Genomic DNA, 19,295 nt, shown 5'->3' with positions numbered 1-19,295 from the left:
AATCTATATACGACTCAAGGAACATCCCAATATGGCAGATACAACACTGAGAGCACTCTAATCTATATACAACACTGAGAACAACAAATATAACATATACAACACAAAGAACATCCCAATATAACAGATACAACACTGAGAGCACTCTAATCTATATACAACAATGAGAACATCCTAATATGACAGATACAGCACTGAGAGCACTCTAATCTATATACAACACTGAGAGCACTCTAATCTATGTACAACACTGAGAGCATCCAAATATAACATATACAACACAAAGAACATCATAATATAACATATACAACAGATACAACACTGAGAGCACTCTAATCTATATACAACACTGAGAACATCAAATATAACATACACAACACAAAGAAACTCCCAAAATAACAGATACAACACGGAGAGCACTCTAATCTATATACAACAATGAGAACATCCTAATATGACAGATACAACACTGAGAGCACTCTAATCTATATACAACACTGAGAACATCCTAATATGACAGATGCAAAACTGAGAGCACTCTAATCTATATACAACAATGAGAGCACTCTAATCTATATACAACAATGAGAACATCCTAATATGACAGATGCAAAACTGAGAGCACTCTAATCTATATACAACAATGAGAACATCCTAATATGACGGATACAGCACTGAGAGCACTCTAATCTATATACAACTCAAGGAACATCCCAATATGGCAGATACAACACTGAGAGCACTCTAATCTATATACAACACTGAGAACAACAAATATAACATATACAACACAAAGAACATCCCAATATAACAGATACAACACTGAGAGCACTCTAATCTATATACAACACTGAGAACCTCCAAATATTATACATACAACACAAAGAACATCCCAATATAACAGATACAACACGGAGAGCACTCTAATCTATATACTACAATGAGAACATCCAAATATATCAGATACAACACTGAGAGTACTCTAATCTATATACGACACAAAGAACATCCCAATATGGCAGATACAACACTGAGAGCACTCTAATCTATATACAACACTGGGAGCATCCAAATATATCATATACAGCACGAAGAACATCGTAATATAACATATACAACAGATACAACACTGAGAGCACTCTAATCTATATACAACAATAAGAACATCCTAATATATCAGATACAACACTGAGAGTACTCTAATCTATATACGACTCAAGGAACATCCCAATATGGCAGATACAACACTGAGAGCACTCTAATCTATATACAACACTGAGAACAACAAATATAACATATACAACACAAAGAACATCCCATTATAACAGATACAACACTGAGAGCACTCTAATCTATATACAACAATGAGAACATCCTAATATGACAGATACAGCACTGAGAGCACTCTAATCTATATACAACACTGAGAGCACTCTAATCTATGTACAACACTGAGAGCATCCAAATATAACATATACAACACAAAGAACATCATAATATAACATATACAACAGATACAACACTGAGAGCACTCTAATCTATATACAACACTGAGAACATCAAATATAACATACACAACACAAAGAAACTCCCAAAATAACAGATACAACACGGAGAGCACTCTAATCTATATACAACAATGAGAACATCCTAATATGACAGATACAACACTGAGAGCACTCTAATCTATATACAACACTGAGAACATCCTAATATGACAGATGCAAAACTGAGAGCACTCTAATCTATATACAACAATGAGAGCACTCTAATCTATATACAACAATGAGAACATCCTAATATGACAGATGCAAAACTGAGAGCACTCTAATCTATATACAACAATGAGAACATCCTAATATGACGGATACAGCACTGAGAGCACTCTAATCTATATACAACTCAAGGAACATCCCAATATGGCAGATACAACACTGAGAGCACTCTAATCTATATACAGCACTGAGAACAACAAATATAACATATACAACACAAAGAACATCCCAATATAACAGATACAACACTGAGAGCACTCTAATCTATATACAACACTGAGAACCTCCAAATATTATATACATACAACACAAAGAACATCCCAATATAACAGATACAACACGGAGAGCACTCTAATCTATATACTACAATGAGAACATCCAAATATATCAGATACAACACTGAGAGTACTCTAATCTATATACGACACAAAGAACATCCCAATATGGCAGATACAACACCGAGAGCACTCTAATCTATATACAACACTGGGAGCATCCAAATATATCATATACAGCACGAAGAACATCGTAATATAACATATACAACAGATACAACACTGAGAGCACTCTAATCTATATAAAACAATAAGAACATCCTAATATATCAGATACAACACTGAGAGTACTCTAATCTATATACGACTCAAGGAACATCCCAATATTGCAGATACAACACTGAGAGCACTCTAATTTATATACAACACTGAGAACAACAAATATAACATATACAACACAAAGAACATCCCAATATAACAGATACAACACTGAGAGCACTCTAATCTATATACAACAATGAGAACATCCTAATATGACAGATACAGCACTGAGAGCACTCTAATCTATATACAACACTGAGAGCACTCTAATCTATGTACAACACTGAGAGCATCCAAATATAACATACACAACACAAAGAAAATCCCAAAATAACAGATACAACACGGAGAGCACTCTAATCTATATACTACAATGATAATGTCCAAATATATCAGATACAACACTGAGAGCACTATAATCTATATACAACAATGAGAACCTTCAAATATAACACATACAACACAAAGAACATCCCAATATAACAGATACAACACTCAGAGCACTCTAATCTATATACAACAATGAGAATGTCCAAAAATAACACATACAACACTAAGAACATCTCAATATAACAGATATAACACTGAGAGCACTCTAACCTATATACAACACAGAGAACGTCAGAATATGACATATATATATATATATATATATATATATATATAAAACACAAAGAACATCCCTATATAACATATACAACACTGAGAGCACTCTAATCTAAATACAACACTGAAAACATCCAAATATATCAGATACAACACAAAGAACATCCCAATATAACAGATATAACACTGAGAGCACTCTAATCTATATACATCACTGAGAACATTCAAATATATCAGATACAACACTGAGAGTACTCTAATCTATATACAACACTAAGAACATCTCAATATGACAGATATAACACTGAGAGCACTCTAATCTATATACAATGCTGAGAACGTCCAAATATAACATATATATATATATATATATACACAACACAAAGAACATCCCAATAAAACAGATACAACACTGAGAGCACTCTAATCTATATACAATGCTGAGAACGCCCAAATATAACATATATATATATATATATATATATATATATATATACACAACACAAAGAACATCCCAATAAAACAGATACAACACTGAGAGCACTCTAATCTATATACAACACTGAAAACATCCAAATATTACAGATACAACACAAAGAACATCCCAATATAACAGATATAACACTGAGAGCACTCTAATCTATATACAACGCTGAGAACATTCCATTATATCAGATACAACACTGAGAGTACTCTAATCTATATATGACACAAAGAACATCCCAATATAACAGGTACAACACTGAGAGCACGCTAATCTATATTCAACACTGAGAACATCCAAATATACCAGATACAACACTGAGAGCACTCTAATCTATATACAACACAAAGAACATCCCAATATGGCAGATACAACACTGATAGCACTCTAATCTGTACACAATACTGAGAACATCCTAATATAACATATACAACACTGAGAGCACTCTAATCTATATACAACAAAAAGAACTTCGCAATATGGCAGATACATCACTGAGAGCACTCTAATATATATACAACCCTGAGGGCACTCTAATCTATATACAACAATGAGAACATCCAAATATAACACATACAACACTGAGAACAACCCAATATAACAGATACAACACTGAGAGCACTCTAATCTATATACAACACTGAGCATGTCCAAATATAACATATACAACACAAAGAACATCCCAATATGGCAGATACAACACTGAGAGCACTCAAATCTATATACAACATGAAGAATATCCCAATATGGCGGATACAACACTGAGAGCACTCTTATCTATTTTGACACTGTGGCAAGGAAAGGGTGCATTTCCCACACTGATCCTGCAGAAATCTCCACCTGTGGACTAATCAATGAGGCAGCAGAAAGGGGAAGGGTCCTTAAAAGCAAGAGAAACAGAATAATTGGGGCTCTCCCCTAGACAGAAGTGGCTGTTAGAGGGGGAGACACCGTGTCCAGTGCCAGGCGGGCACAGCAAGGGCTGCGGAGGACACAAGCGTGGACTCCCGGAGTGAGAAACGCGGCTCCTGTAACATATAGCAGGTGGCTGTACGAATGGGACTTTATGTTCAAATGTGAACTGTGTCTTATAAGGCTGCAGGACGTATTGTGTTTAAAGTGGCAGGGAAAAGCCCATCAGTTATTAGTCAGGGCATGCTACATGTGTAGTGAGTGGCTAGACGGCCTAGGAGTTATTTTTATGTTTTGTTTATTCTGCACCCCGTTTAATAAACCTGGCGAGAAGCTAGAATTGCAGAAAGGACTCGCTGTTTGCTGGTTTATTGTGGAAAAACGTGTTCTACGGCAAAGGACGATCCCAGAGCGAAACCCTTTACAATTGGTGGAGGATGCGGGAGCAACCAACTGTGCATGTTACAAGTGGAGCAGGACTGAGCTTGTGGTGAAGGCGTTGCTAGGGGCAACGATCCTCCCGACAAGTGACTGTTGTTACAGCAGGAGTGTCTGACAAGTGTGTCAAAGCAGCGGTGAGCTGTGCAAAGATGGGTCGACGTCGCAAGGCCGTTGCTAGGAGCAACCAACAAGGACGGCAACCTGATATCGCCAAGAGGCATGAAGTGGTGAGCACCTTAACCTCTTAAGGACCAAGGACGTACCGGTACGTCCTTGGTCCTGCTCTCCTGATATAACGCGGGGTTACACGGTAACCCCGCGTCATATCATGGCGGGCCCGGCGTCCTAGTGAAGCCGGGACCCGCCTCTAATAGCGTGCAGCGGCAATCGCGGCGCCGCGCGCTATTAACCCTTTAGCTGCGCGCTCAGAGCTGAGCCGTGCAGCTAAAAGCGAAAGTGAAAGTTGCTGGCTAGCTCAGTCGGGCTGTTCGGGATAGCCGCGGCAAAATCGCGGCATCCCGAACAGCTGACAGGACAGCGGGAGGGCCCTTACCTGCCTCCTCGCTGTCCGATCGCCGAATGACTGCTCAGTGCCTGAGATCCAGACATGAGCAGTCATGCGGCAGAATCATCGATCACTGGTTTCCTATGAGAAACCAGTGATCAATGATAAAGATCAGTGTGTGCATTGTTATAGGTCCCTATGGGATAACAATGATCAGTATAAGAGATCAGTGTGTGCAGTGTTATAGTCTCCTATGGGATAATAATGATCAGTATAAGAGATCAGTGTGTGCAGTGTTATAGGTCCCTATGGGATAACAATGATCAGTATAAGAGATCAGTGTGTGCAGTGTTATAGTCTCCTATGGGATAATAATGATCAGTATAAGAGATCAGTGTGTGCAGTGTTATAGCCCCCTATGGGATAACAATGATCAGTATAAGAGATCAGTGTGTGCAGTGTTATAGTCTCCTATGGGATAATAATGATCAGTATAAGAGATCAGTGTGTGCAGTGTTATAGCCCCCTATGGGATAACAATGATCAGTATAAGAGATCAGTGTGAGCAGTGTTATATAACACTGCAAAAAAAAAGTGAAAAAAAAAATGTGAATAAAGATCATTTAACCCCTCCCCTATTAAAAGTTTGAATCACCCCCCTTTTCCAATAAAAAAAACAAAAACACAGTGTAAATAAAAATAAACATATATGGTATCACCGCGTGCGCAAATGTCCGAATTATAAAAATATATAATTAATTAAACCGCTTGGTCAATGGCGTACGCGCAAAAAAATTCCAAAATAGTGCAAGTCTCTGGCCAGGAGGTCAGAAAAGATGGACGTGAGGACTGGTGAGATGATAGTCGGTGGTATCCCGCTGTTTGTGGAACTGGATTGTCGCCAGGCTGTATCCAGAGTCGTGCTGGACATATTAACCCTTTTTGAAGACCCGACCAGAGACTGGTAAAGACTGTTGTGATTGACTTTGGAACTTGTTATGGGACAGTAAAGCCATGTTATGGAGGTGTGTGCAGAACTTAATGTGGACTCTATACTGGGCAGAGACTTGGAATGGGGAGAATGTGCCAGAGAAATCGCACACAAAGTATTGTATATAGGTTCTATATGGTATACGGGTAATATTACGTATTGTATATAGGTTATATATGGTATATAGGTAATATAATGTATTGTATATAGGTTTTATATGGTATATGGGTAATATTACGTATTGTATATAGGTTCTATATGGTATATGGGTAATATAATGTATTGTATATAGGTAATATAATGTATTGTATATAGGTTATAAATGGTATATAGGTAATATTACGTATTGTATATAGGTTATATATGGTATATGGGTAATATAATGTATTGTATATAGGGTATATATGGTATATAGGTAATAGAATGTATTGTATATAGGTTATATATGGTATATGGGTAATATAATGTATTGTATATAGGTTCTATATGGTATATAGGTAATATAATGTATTGTATATAGGTTATAAATGGTATATAGGTAATATTACGTATTGTATATAGGTTTTATATGGTATATAGGTAATATTATGTATTGTATATAGGTTCTATATGGTATATAGGTAATATTACGTATTGTATATAGGTTATAAATGGTATATAGGTAATATTACGTATTGTATATAGGTTTTATATGGTATATAGGTAATATAATGTATTGTATATAGGTTCTATATGGTATATAGGTAATATAATGTATTGTATATAGGTTATAAATGGTATATAGGTAATATAATGCATTGTATATAGGTTCTATATGGTATATAGGTAATATAACGTATTGTATATAGGTTCTATATGGTATATAGGTAATATAATGTATTGTATATAGGTTCTATATGGTATATAGGTAATATAATGTATTGTATATAGGTTATAAATGGTATATAGGTAATATAATGTATTGTATATAGGTTATAAATGGTATATAGGTAATATTACGTATTGTATATAGGTTTTATATGGTATATAGTTAATATAATGTATTGTATATAGGTTCTATATGGTATATAGGTAATATAATGTATTGTATATAGGTTATAAATGGTATATAGGTAATATAATGTATTGTATATAGGTTCTATATGGTATATAGGTAATATTATGTATTGTATATAGGTTCTATATGGTATATAGGTAATATTATGTATTGTATATAGGTTATATATGGTATATAGGTAATATAATGTATTGTATATAGGTTTTATATGGTATATGGGTAATATTACGTATTGTATATAGGTTCTATATGGTATATGGGTAATATAATGTATTGTATATAGGTAATATAATGTATTGTATATAGGTTATAAATGGTATATAGGTAATATTACGTATTGTATATAGGTTATATATGGTATATGGGTAATATAATGTATTGTATATAGGGTATATATGGTATATAGGTAATAGAATGTATTGTATATAGGTTATATATGGTATATGGGTAATATAATGTATTGTATATAGGTTCTATATGGTATATAGGTAATATAATGTATTGTATATAGGTTATAAATGGTATATAGGTAATATTACGTATTGTATATAGGTTTTATATGGTATATAGGTAATATTATGTATTGTATATAGGTTCTATATGGTATATAGGTAATATTACGTATTGTATATAGGTTATAAATGGTATATAGGTAATATTACGTATTGTATATAGGTTTTATATGGTATATAGGTAATATAATGTATTGTATATAGGTTCTATATGGTATATAGGTAATATAATGTATTGTATATAGGTTATAAATGGTATATAGGTAATATAATGCATTGTATATAGGTTCTATATGGTATATAGGTAATATAACGTATTGTATATAGGTTCTATATGGTATATAGGTAATATAATGTATTGTATATAGGTTCTATATGGTATATAGGTAATATAATGTATTGTATATAGGTTATAAATGGTATATAGGTAATATAATGTATTGTATATAGGTTATAAATGGTATATAGGTAATATTACGTATTGTATATAGGTTTTATATGGTATATAGGTAATATAATGTATTGTATATAGGTTATAAATGGTATATAGGTAATATAATGTATTGTATATAGGTTCTATATGGTATATAGGTAATATTATGTATTGTATATAGGTTCTATATGGTATATAGGTAATATTATGTATTGTATATAGGTTATATATGGTATATAGGTAATATAATGTATTGTATATAGGTTCTATATGGTATATAGGTAATATTACGTATTGTATATAGGTTTTATATGGTATATAGGTAATATAATGTATTGTATATAGGTTATATATGGTATATAGGTAATATAATGTATTGTATATAGGTTATAAATGGTATATAGGTAATATTACGTATTGTATATAGGTTTTATATGGTATATGGATAATATTACGTATTGTATATAGGTTATATATGGTATATGGGTAATATTATGTATTGTATATAGGTTCTATATGGTATATAGGTAATATAATGTATTGTATATAGGTTATAAATGGTATATGGGTAATATTACGTATTGTATATAGGTTATATATGGTATATAGGTATTATAATGTATTGTATATAGGTTATAAATGGTATATAGGTAATATTACGTATTGTATATAGGTTTTATATGGTATATGGGTAATATTATGTATTGTATATAGGTTATAAATGGTATATGGATATTATGTATTGTATATAGGTTATATATGGTATATAGGTAATATAATGTATTGTATATAGGTTCTATATGGTATATAGGTAATATAATGTATTGTATATAGGTTATAAATGGTATATAGGTAATATTACGTATTGTATATAGGTTCTATATGGTATATAGGTAATATAATGTATTGTATATAGGTTATAAATGGTATATAGGTAATATTACGTATTGTATATAGGTTTTATATGGTATATGGGTAATATTATGTATTGTATATAGGTTATAAATGGTATATGGATATTATGTATTGTATATAGGTTATATATGGTATATAGGTAATATAATGTATTGTATATAGGTTCTATATGGTATATAGGTAATATAATGTATTGTATATAGGTTATAAATGGTATATAGGTAATATTACGTATTGTATATAGGTTCTATATGGTATATAGGTAATATAATGTATTGTATATAGGTTATAAATGGTATATGGATATTATGTATTGTATATAGGTTATATATGGTATATAGGTAATATAATGTATTGTATATAGGTTCTATATGGTATATAGGTAATATAATGTATTGTATATAGGTTATAAATGGTATATAGGTAATATTACGTATTGTATATAGGTTTTATATGGTATATGGGTAATATTATGTATTGTATATAGGTTATAAATGGTATATGGATATTATGTATTGTATATAGGTTATATATGGTATATAGGTAATATAATGTATTGTATATAGGTTCTATATGGTATATAGGTAATATAATGTATTGTATATAGGTTATAAATGGTATATAGGTAATATTACGTATTGTATATAGGTTCTATATGGTATATAGGTAATATAATGTATTGTATATAGGTTATAAATGGTATATAGGTAATATTACGTATTGTATATAGGTTATATATGGTATATAGGTAATATAATGTATTGTATATAGGTTCTATATGGTATATAGGTAATATAATGTATTGTATATAGGTTATAAATGGTATATAGGTAATATTACGTATTGTATATAGGTTCTATATGGTATATAGGTAATATAATGTATTGTATATAGGTTATAAATGGTATATAGGTAATATTACGTATTGTATATAGGTTATATATGGTATATGGATAATATTACGTATTGTATATAGGTTCTATATGGTATATAGGTAATATAATGTATATAGGTTCTATATGGTATATAGGTAATATAATGTATTGTATATAGGTTATAAATGGTATATAGGTAATATTACGTATTGTATATAGGTTCTATATGGTATATAGGTAATATAATGTATTGTATATAGGTTATAAATGGTATATAGGTAATATTACGTATTGTATATAGGTTATATATGGTATATGGATAATATTACGTATTGTATATAGGTTCTATATGGTATATAGGTAATATAATGTATATAGGTTCTATATGGTATATAGGTAATATTATGTATTGTATATAGGTTCTATATGGTATATAGGTAATATGTTTTGTATATAGGTTATATATGGTATATGGGTAATATAATGTATTGTATATAGGTTCTATATGGTATATAGGTAATATAATGTATTGTATATAGGTTATAAATGGTATATAGGTAATATTACGTATTGTATATAGGTTTTATATGGTATATGGGTAATATAATGTATTGTATATAGGTTCTATATGGTATATAGGTAATATAATGTATTGTATATAGGTTATAAATGGTATATAGGTAATATTACGTGTTTTATATGGTATATAGGTAATATAATGTATTGTATATAGGCTTTATATGGTATACGGGTAATATTACGTATTGTATATAGGTTCTATATGGTATATGGGTAATATAATGTATTGTATATAGGTTATAAATGGTATATAGGTAATATTACGTGTTTTATATGGTATATAGGTAATATAATGTATTGTATATAGGCTTTATATGGTATACGGGTAATATTACGTATTGTATATAGGTTATAAATGGTATATAGGTAATATAATTGTATATAGGTTTTATATGGTATATAGGTAATATAATGTATTGTATATAGGTTATATATGGTATATAGGTAATATAATGTATTGTATATAGGTTCTATATGGTATATAGGTAATATAATGTATTGTATATAGGTTATAAATGGTATATAGGTTCTATATGGTATATAGGTAATATAATGTATTGTATATAGGTTATAAATGGTATATAGGTAATATTACGTATTGTATATAGGTTATAAATGGTATATAGGTAATATTACGTATTGTATATAGGTTCTATATGGTATATAGGTAATATAATGTATTGTATATAGGTTATAAATGGTATATAGGTAATATAATGTATTGTATATAGGTTCTATATGGTATATAGGTAATATAATGTATTGTATATAGGTTATAAATGGTATATAGGTAATATTACGTATTGTATATAGGTTTTATATGGTATACGGTCCCGTTGTTGTGCATTTAGCCCGGGTCACGTGGGTGATTGTGTATTTACAGCTCTCAGTAGCCACGCCCCCAGCGGCGGTCACCATGGCCTCCTCAGTCTCGGGTTCTGTCGGTTCAGGGAGGGGCACTGCCGGTACACACCGCCCTCATCCCCGGTGACCGGACACGGTACCACATCCCCGCATCATTCTGACGCCATGACAACAGCGGCCTGTGACGTCATACACATGTCCCATATTGACTGTCAGTCTGGCCCCACCTCCGCCACACCTGCTGATGTATATTAATGAGCATGCGATCAGCTGTCACTGGGCTCCGCCCACATCATGAATATTGATCACATGTCTCCTCCCACATCACTAGTTTACTACGGCAGGATCGCGAATGCCCAGGAAAGCCCCGCCCATCTTGTGAATATTCATGAGAGGCCCCGCCCATCCTATGAATAATGTATCGGAGCTCCGGAGCCGGAAGCTGTGCGGTCAGTGATGAGATAGAAGCCGCCGCCTCAGCCTCAGCACCAGCCGCAGAGCCCGGCCCTCCGCTCCGCCACCATGATGGAGGAGATAGACCGCTTCCAGGTGCCTACCGTCCACTCCGAGATGACACCCCTGGTGAGGAATCACCACTACCACCCCCATCATCATCATCCCCACCCCTGTATGTGGTGTGACCGGAGGATGGGGGGTATAGTACATGATGGGGGGTATAGTATAATGATGGGGGGTATTATACATGATGGGGGGTATAGTATAATGATGGGGGGGTATTATACATGATGGGGGGTATAGTATAATGATGGGGGGTATTATACATGATGGGGGGGTATAGTACATGATGGGGGGTATAGTATAATGATGGGGGGTATTATACATGATGGGGGGGTATAGTACATGATGGGGGGTATAGTACATGATGGGGAGTATAGTATAATGATGGGGGGTATTATACATGATGGGGGTATTATACATGATGGGGGGTATAGTACATGATGGGGGTATTATACATGATGGGGGGTATAGTACATGATGGGGGTTATTGTACATGATGGGGGTTATTATACATGATGGGGGGTATTATACATGATGGGGGGTATTATACATGATGGGGGGTATAGTATAATGATGGGGGGTATTATACATGATGGGGGGTATTGTACATGATGGGGGGTATTATACATGATGGGGGGGGTATTATACATGATGGGGGGTATTATACATGATGGGGGGTATAGTACATGATGGGGGGTATAGTACATGATGGGGGGTATTATACATGATGGGGGTATTATACATGATGGGGGGTATAGTATAATGATGGGGGGTATTATACATGATGGGGGTATAGTACATGATGGGGGTTATTGTACATGATGGGGGGTATTATACATGATGGGGGGTATAGTATAATGATGGGGGGTATTATACATGATGGGGGGTATAGTATAATGATGGGGGGTATTATACATGATGGGGGGGTATAGTATAATGATGGGGGGTATTATACATGATGGGGGGGGTATAGTATAATGATGGGGGGTATTATACATGATGGGGGGTATTATACATGATGGGGGGTATAGTATAATGATGGGGGGTATTATACATGATGGGGGGTATAGTATAATGATGGGGGGTATTATACATGATGGGGGGTATTATACATGATGGGGGGTATAGTATAATGATGGGGGGTATAGTATAATGATGGGGGGTATAGTACATGATGGGGGGTATAGTATAATGATGGGGGGTATAGTACATGATGGGGGGTATAGTACATGATGGGGGGTATAGTATAATGATGGGGGGTATTATACATGATGGGGGGTATAGTATAATGATGGGGGGTATAGTATAATGATGGGGGGTATTATACATGATGGGGGGTATAGTATAATGATGGGGGGTATAGTACATGATGGGGGGTATAGTATAATGATGGGGGTATTATACATGATGGGGGGTATTATACATGATGGGGGGTATAGTATAATGATGGGGGTATTATACATGATGGGGGGTTATTATACATGATGGGGGGTATTATACATGATGGGGTTATTATACATGATGGGGGGTTATTATACATGATGGGGGGTATTATACATGATGGGGGGTATAGTATAATGATGGGGGGTATTATACATGATGGGGGGTATTATACATGATGGGGGGTATAGTATAATGATGGGGGGTATTATACATGATGGGGGGTATAGTATAATGATGGGGGGTATTATACATGATGGGGGGTATTATACATGATGGGGGTATAGTATAATGATGGGGGGTATAGTATAATGATGGGGGGTATAGTACATGATGGGGGGTATAGTATAATGATGGGGGGTATAGTACATGATGGGGGGTATAGTACATGATGGGGGGTATAGTATAATGATGGGGGGTATTATACATGATGGGGGGTATAGTATAATGATGGGGGGTATAGTATAATGATGGGGGGTATTATACATGATGGGGGGTATAGTATAATGATGGGGGGTATAGTACATGATGGGGGGTATAGTATAATGATGGGGGTATTATACATGATGGGGGGTATAGTATAATGATGGGGGTATTATACATGATGGGGGGTTATTATACATGATGGGGGGTATTATACATGATGGGGGTTATTATACATGATGGGGGGTTATTATACATGATGGGGGGTATTATACATGATGGGGTTATTATACATGATGGGGGGTTATTATACATGATGGGGGGTATTATACATGATGGGGGGTATTGTACATGATGGGGGGTATAGTATAATGATGGGGGGTATAGTACATGATGGGGGGTATAGTACATGATGGGGGGTATAGTATAATGATGGGGGGTATTATACATGATGGGGGGTATAGTATAATGATGGGGAGTATAGTACATGATGGGGGGTATAGTATAATGATGGGGGGTATAGTACATGATGGGGTTATTATACATGATGGGGGGTATAGTACATGATGGGGGGTATAGTACATGATGGGGGGTATAGTATAATGATGGGGGGTATAGTATAATGATGGGGGTATTATACATGATGGGGGTATTATACATGATGGGGGGTATTATACATGATGGGGGGTATTATACATGATGGGGGGTATTATACATGATGGGGGGTTATTATACATGATGGGGTTATTATACATGATGGGGGGTATTATACATGATGGGGTTATTATACATGATGGGGGGTATTATACATGATGGGGTTATTATACATGATGGGGGGTATAGTACATGATGGGGGGTTATTATACATGATGGGGGGTATTATACATGATGGGGTTATTATACATGATGGGGGGTTATTATACATGATGGGGGGTATAGTACATGATGGGGGGTATTATACATGATGGGGGGTATTATACATGATGGGGGGTATAGTATAATGATGGGGGATATAGTACATGATGGGGGGTTATTATACATGATGGGGGGTATAGTATAATGATGGGGGGTATAGTACATGATGGGGGGTATAGTATAATGATGGGGGGTTATTATACATGATGGGGGGTATTGTACATGATGGGGGGTATAGTATAATGATGGGGGGTATAGTACATGATGGGGGGTATAGTACATGATGGGGGGGGTATTATACATGATGGGGGTTATTATACATGATGGGGGTATTATACATGATGGGGTTATTATACATGATGGGGGGTATTATACATGATGGGGGGGTATTATACATGATGGGGGGTATTATACATGATGGGGGGTTATTATACATGATGGGGGGGTATAGTATAATGATGGGGGGTATAGTACATGATGGGGGGTATAGTATAATGATGGGGGGTATAGTACATGATGGGGGGTATAGTATAATGATGGGGGGTATAGTACATGATGGGGGGTATTATACATGATGGGGGGTTATTATACATGATGGGGGGTATAGTATAATGATGGGGGTATTATACATGATGGGGGGTATAGTATAATGATGGGGGGTATAGTACATGATGGGGGGTATAGTACATGATGGGGGGTATAGTATAATGATGGGGGGTATTATACATGATGGGGGGGGTATTATACATGATGGGGGGTATTGTACATGATGGGGGGGTATTATACATGATGGGGGGTATTGTACCTGATGGGGGGTATAGTATAATGATGGGGGGTATTATACATGATGGGGGGTATAGTATAATGATGGGGGGTATTATACATGATGGGGGGTATAGTATAATGATGGGGGGTATTATACATGATGGGGGGTATTATACATGATGGGGGGGTATAGTATAATGATGGGGGTTATTATACATGATGGGGGGTATTATACATGATGGGGGGGTATAGTATAATGATGGGGGTTATTATACATGATGGGGGTTATTATACATGATGGGGGGTATAGTATAATGATGGGGGGTATAGTATAATGATGGGGGGTATAGTACATGATGGGGGGTATAGTATAATGATGGGGGGTATAGTACATGATGGGGGGTATTATACATGATGGGGGGTATAGTATAATGATGGGGGGTATTATACATGATGGGGGGTATTATACATGATGGGGGGTATAGTATAATGATGGGGGTTATTATACATGATGGGGGATATAGTATAATGATGGGGGGTATAGTACATGATGGGGGGTATAGTACATGATGGGGGGTATAGTATAATGATGGGGGGTATTATACATGATGGGGGGTATTATACATGATGGGGGGTATTATACATGATGGGGGGTATAGTATAATGATGGGGGGTATTATACATGATGGGGGGTATTATACATGATGGGGGGTATAGTATAATGATGGGGGTTATTATACATGATGGGGGATATAGTATAATGATGGGGGGTATAGTACATGATGGGGGGTATAGTACATGATGGGGGGTATAGTATAATGATGGGGGGTATTATACATGATGGGGGGTATTATACATGATGGGGAGTATAGTATAATGATGGGGGTATTATACATGATGGGGGTATTATACATGATGGGGGGTATTATACATGATGGGGGGTATAGTATAATGATGGGGGTATTATACATGATGGGGGGTTATTATACATGATGGGGGGTATTATACATGATGGGGTTATTATACATGATGGGGGGTTATTATACATGATGGGGGGTATTATACATGATGGGGGGTATAGTATAATGATGGGGGGTATTATACATGATGGGGGGTATTATACATGATGGGGGGTATAGTATAATGATGGGGGGTATTATACATGATGGGGGGTATAGTATAATGATGGGGGGTATTATACATGATGGGGGGTATTATACATGATGGGGGGTATAGTATAATGATGGGGGGTATAGTATAATGATGGGGGGTATAGTACATGATGGGGGGTATAGTATAATGATGGGGGGTATAGTACATGATGGGGGGTATAGTACATGATGGGGGGTATAGTATAATGATGGGGGGTATTATACATGATGGGGGTATAGTATAATGATGGGGGGTATAGTATAATGATGGGGGGTATTATACATGATGGGGGGTATAGTATAATGATGGGGGGTATAGTACATGATGGGGGGTATAGTATAATGATGGGGGTATTATACATGATGGGGGGTATAGTATAATGATGGGGGTATTATACATGATGGGGGGTTATTATACATGATGGGGGGTATTATACATGATGGGGTTATTATACATGATGGGGGGTTATTATACATGATGGGGGGTATTATACATGATGGGGGGTATTGTACATGATGGGGGGTATAGTATAATGATGGGGGTATAGTACATGATGGGGGGTATAGTACATGATGGGGGGTATAGTATAATGATGGGGGGTATTATACATGATGGGGGGTATAGTATAATGATGGGGAGTATAGTACATGATGGGGGGTATAGTATAATGATGGGGGGTATAGTACATGATGGGGTTATTATACATGATGGGGGGTATAGTACATGATGGGGGGTATAGTACATGATGGGGGGTATTATACATGATGGGGGGTATTATACATGATGGGGGGTATTATACATGATGGGGGGTATTATACATGATGGGGGTTATTATACATGATGGGGGGTATTATACATGATGGGGTTATTATACATGATGGGGGGTATAGTACATGATGGGGGGTTATTATACATGATGGGGGTATTATACATGATGGGGTTATTATACATGATGGGGGGTTATTATACATGATGGGGGGTATTATACATGATGGGGGGTATTATACATGATGGGGGGTATAGTACATGATGGGGGGTATTATACATGATGGGGGGTATAGTATAATGATGGGGGATATAGTACATGATGGGGGGTTATTATACATGATGGGGGGTATAGTATAATGATGGGGGGTATAGTACATGATGGGGGGTATAGTATAATGATGGGGGGTTATTATACATGATGGGGGGTATTGTACATGATGGGGGGTATAGTATAATGATGGGGGGTATAGTACATGATGGGGGGTATAGTACATGATGGGGGGGTATTATACATGATGGGGGTTATTATACATGATGGGGGTATTATACATGATGGGGTTATTATACATGATGGGGGGTATTATACATGATGGGGGGGTATTATACATGATGGGGGGTATTATACATGATGGGGGGTTATTATACATGATGGGGGGGTATAGTATAATGATGGGGGGTATAGTACATGATGGGGGGTATAGTATAATGATGGGGGGTATAGTACATGATGGGGGGTATAGTATAATGATGGGGGGTATAGTACATGATGGGGGGTATTATACATGATGGGGGTTATTATACATGATGGGGGTATTATACATGATGGGGGTATTATACATGATGGGGGTTATTATACATGATGGGGGGTATAGTACATGATGGGGGGTATTATACATGATGGGGGGTATAGTACATGATGGGGGGTATAGTACATGATGGGGGGTATAGTACATGATGGGGGGTATAGTATAATGATGGGGGGTATTATACATGATGGGGGGTATTATACATGATGGGGGGTATTATACATGATGGGGGGTATTATACATGATGGGGGATATAGTATAATGATGGGGGGTATTATACATGATGGGGGGTATTATACATGATGGGGGGTATTATACATGATGGGGGGTATTATACATGATGGGGGGTATAGTATAATGATGGGGGTTATTATACATGATGGGGGGTATTATACATGATGGGGGGTATTATACATGATGGGGGGTATAGTATAATGATGGGGGGTATAGTATAATGATGGGGGGTATTATACATGATGGGGGGTATTATACATGATGGGGGGTATTATACATGATGGGGGGTATAGTACATGATGGGGGGTATAGTATATGATGGGGGGTATTATACATGATGGGGGGTATTATACATGATGGGGGGTATTATACATGATGGGGGGTATTATACATGATGGGGGATATAGTATAATGATGGGGGGTATTATACATGATGGGGGGTATTATACATGATGGGGGGTATTATACATGATGGGGGGTATAGTATAATGATGGGGGGTATTGTACATGATGGGGGGTATAGTATAATGATGGGGGGTATAGTACATGATGGGGGGTATTATACATGATGGGGGGTATAGTATAATGATGGGGGGTATTATACATGATGGGGGGTTATTATACATGATGGGGGGTATAGTATAATGATGGGGGTATTATACATGATGGGGGGTATAGTATAATGATGGGGGGTATAGTACATGATGGGGGGTATAGTACATGATGGG

Source organism: Hyla sarda, unplaced genomic scaffold, assembly GCF_029499605.1.
Source record: "Hyla sarda isolate aHylSar1 unplaced genomic scaffold, aHylSar1.hap1 scaffold_149, whole genome shotgun sequence".
NCBI classification, from domain to species: Eukaryota; Metazoa; Chordata; class Amphibia; order Anura; family Hylidae; genus Hyla; species Hyla sarda.
Note: the sequence above shows the minus strand (reverse complement) of the source record.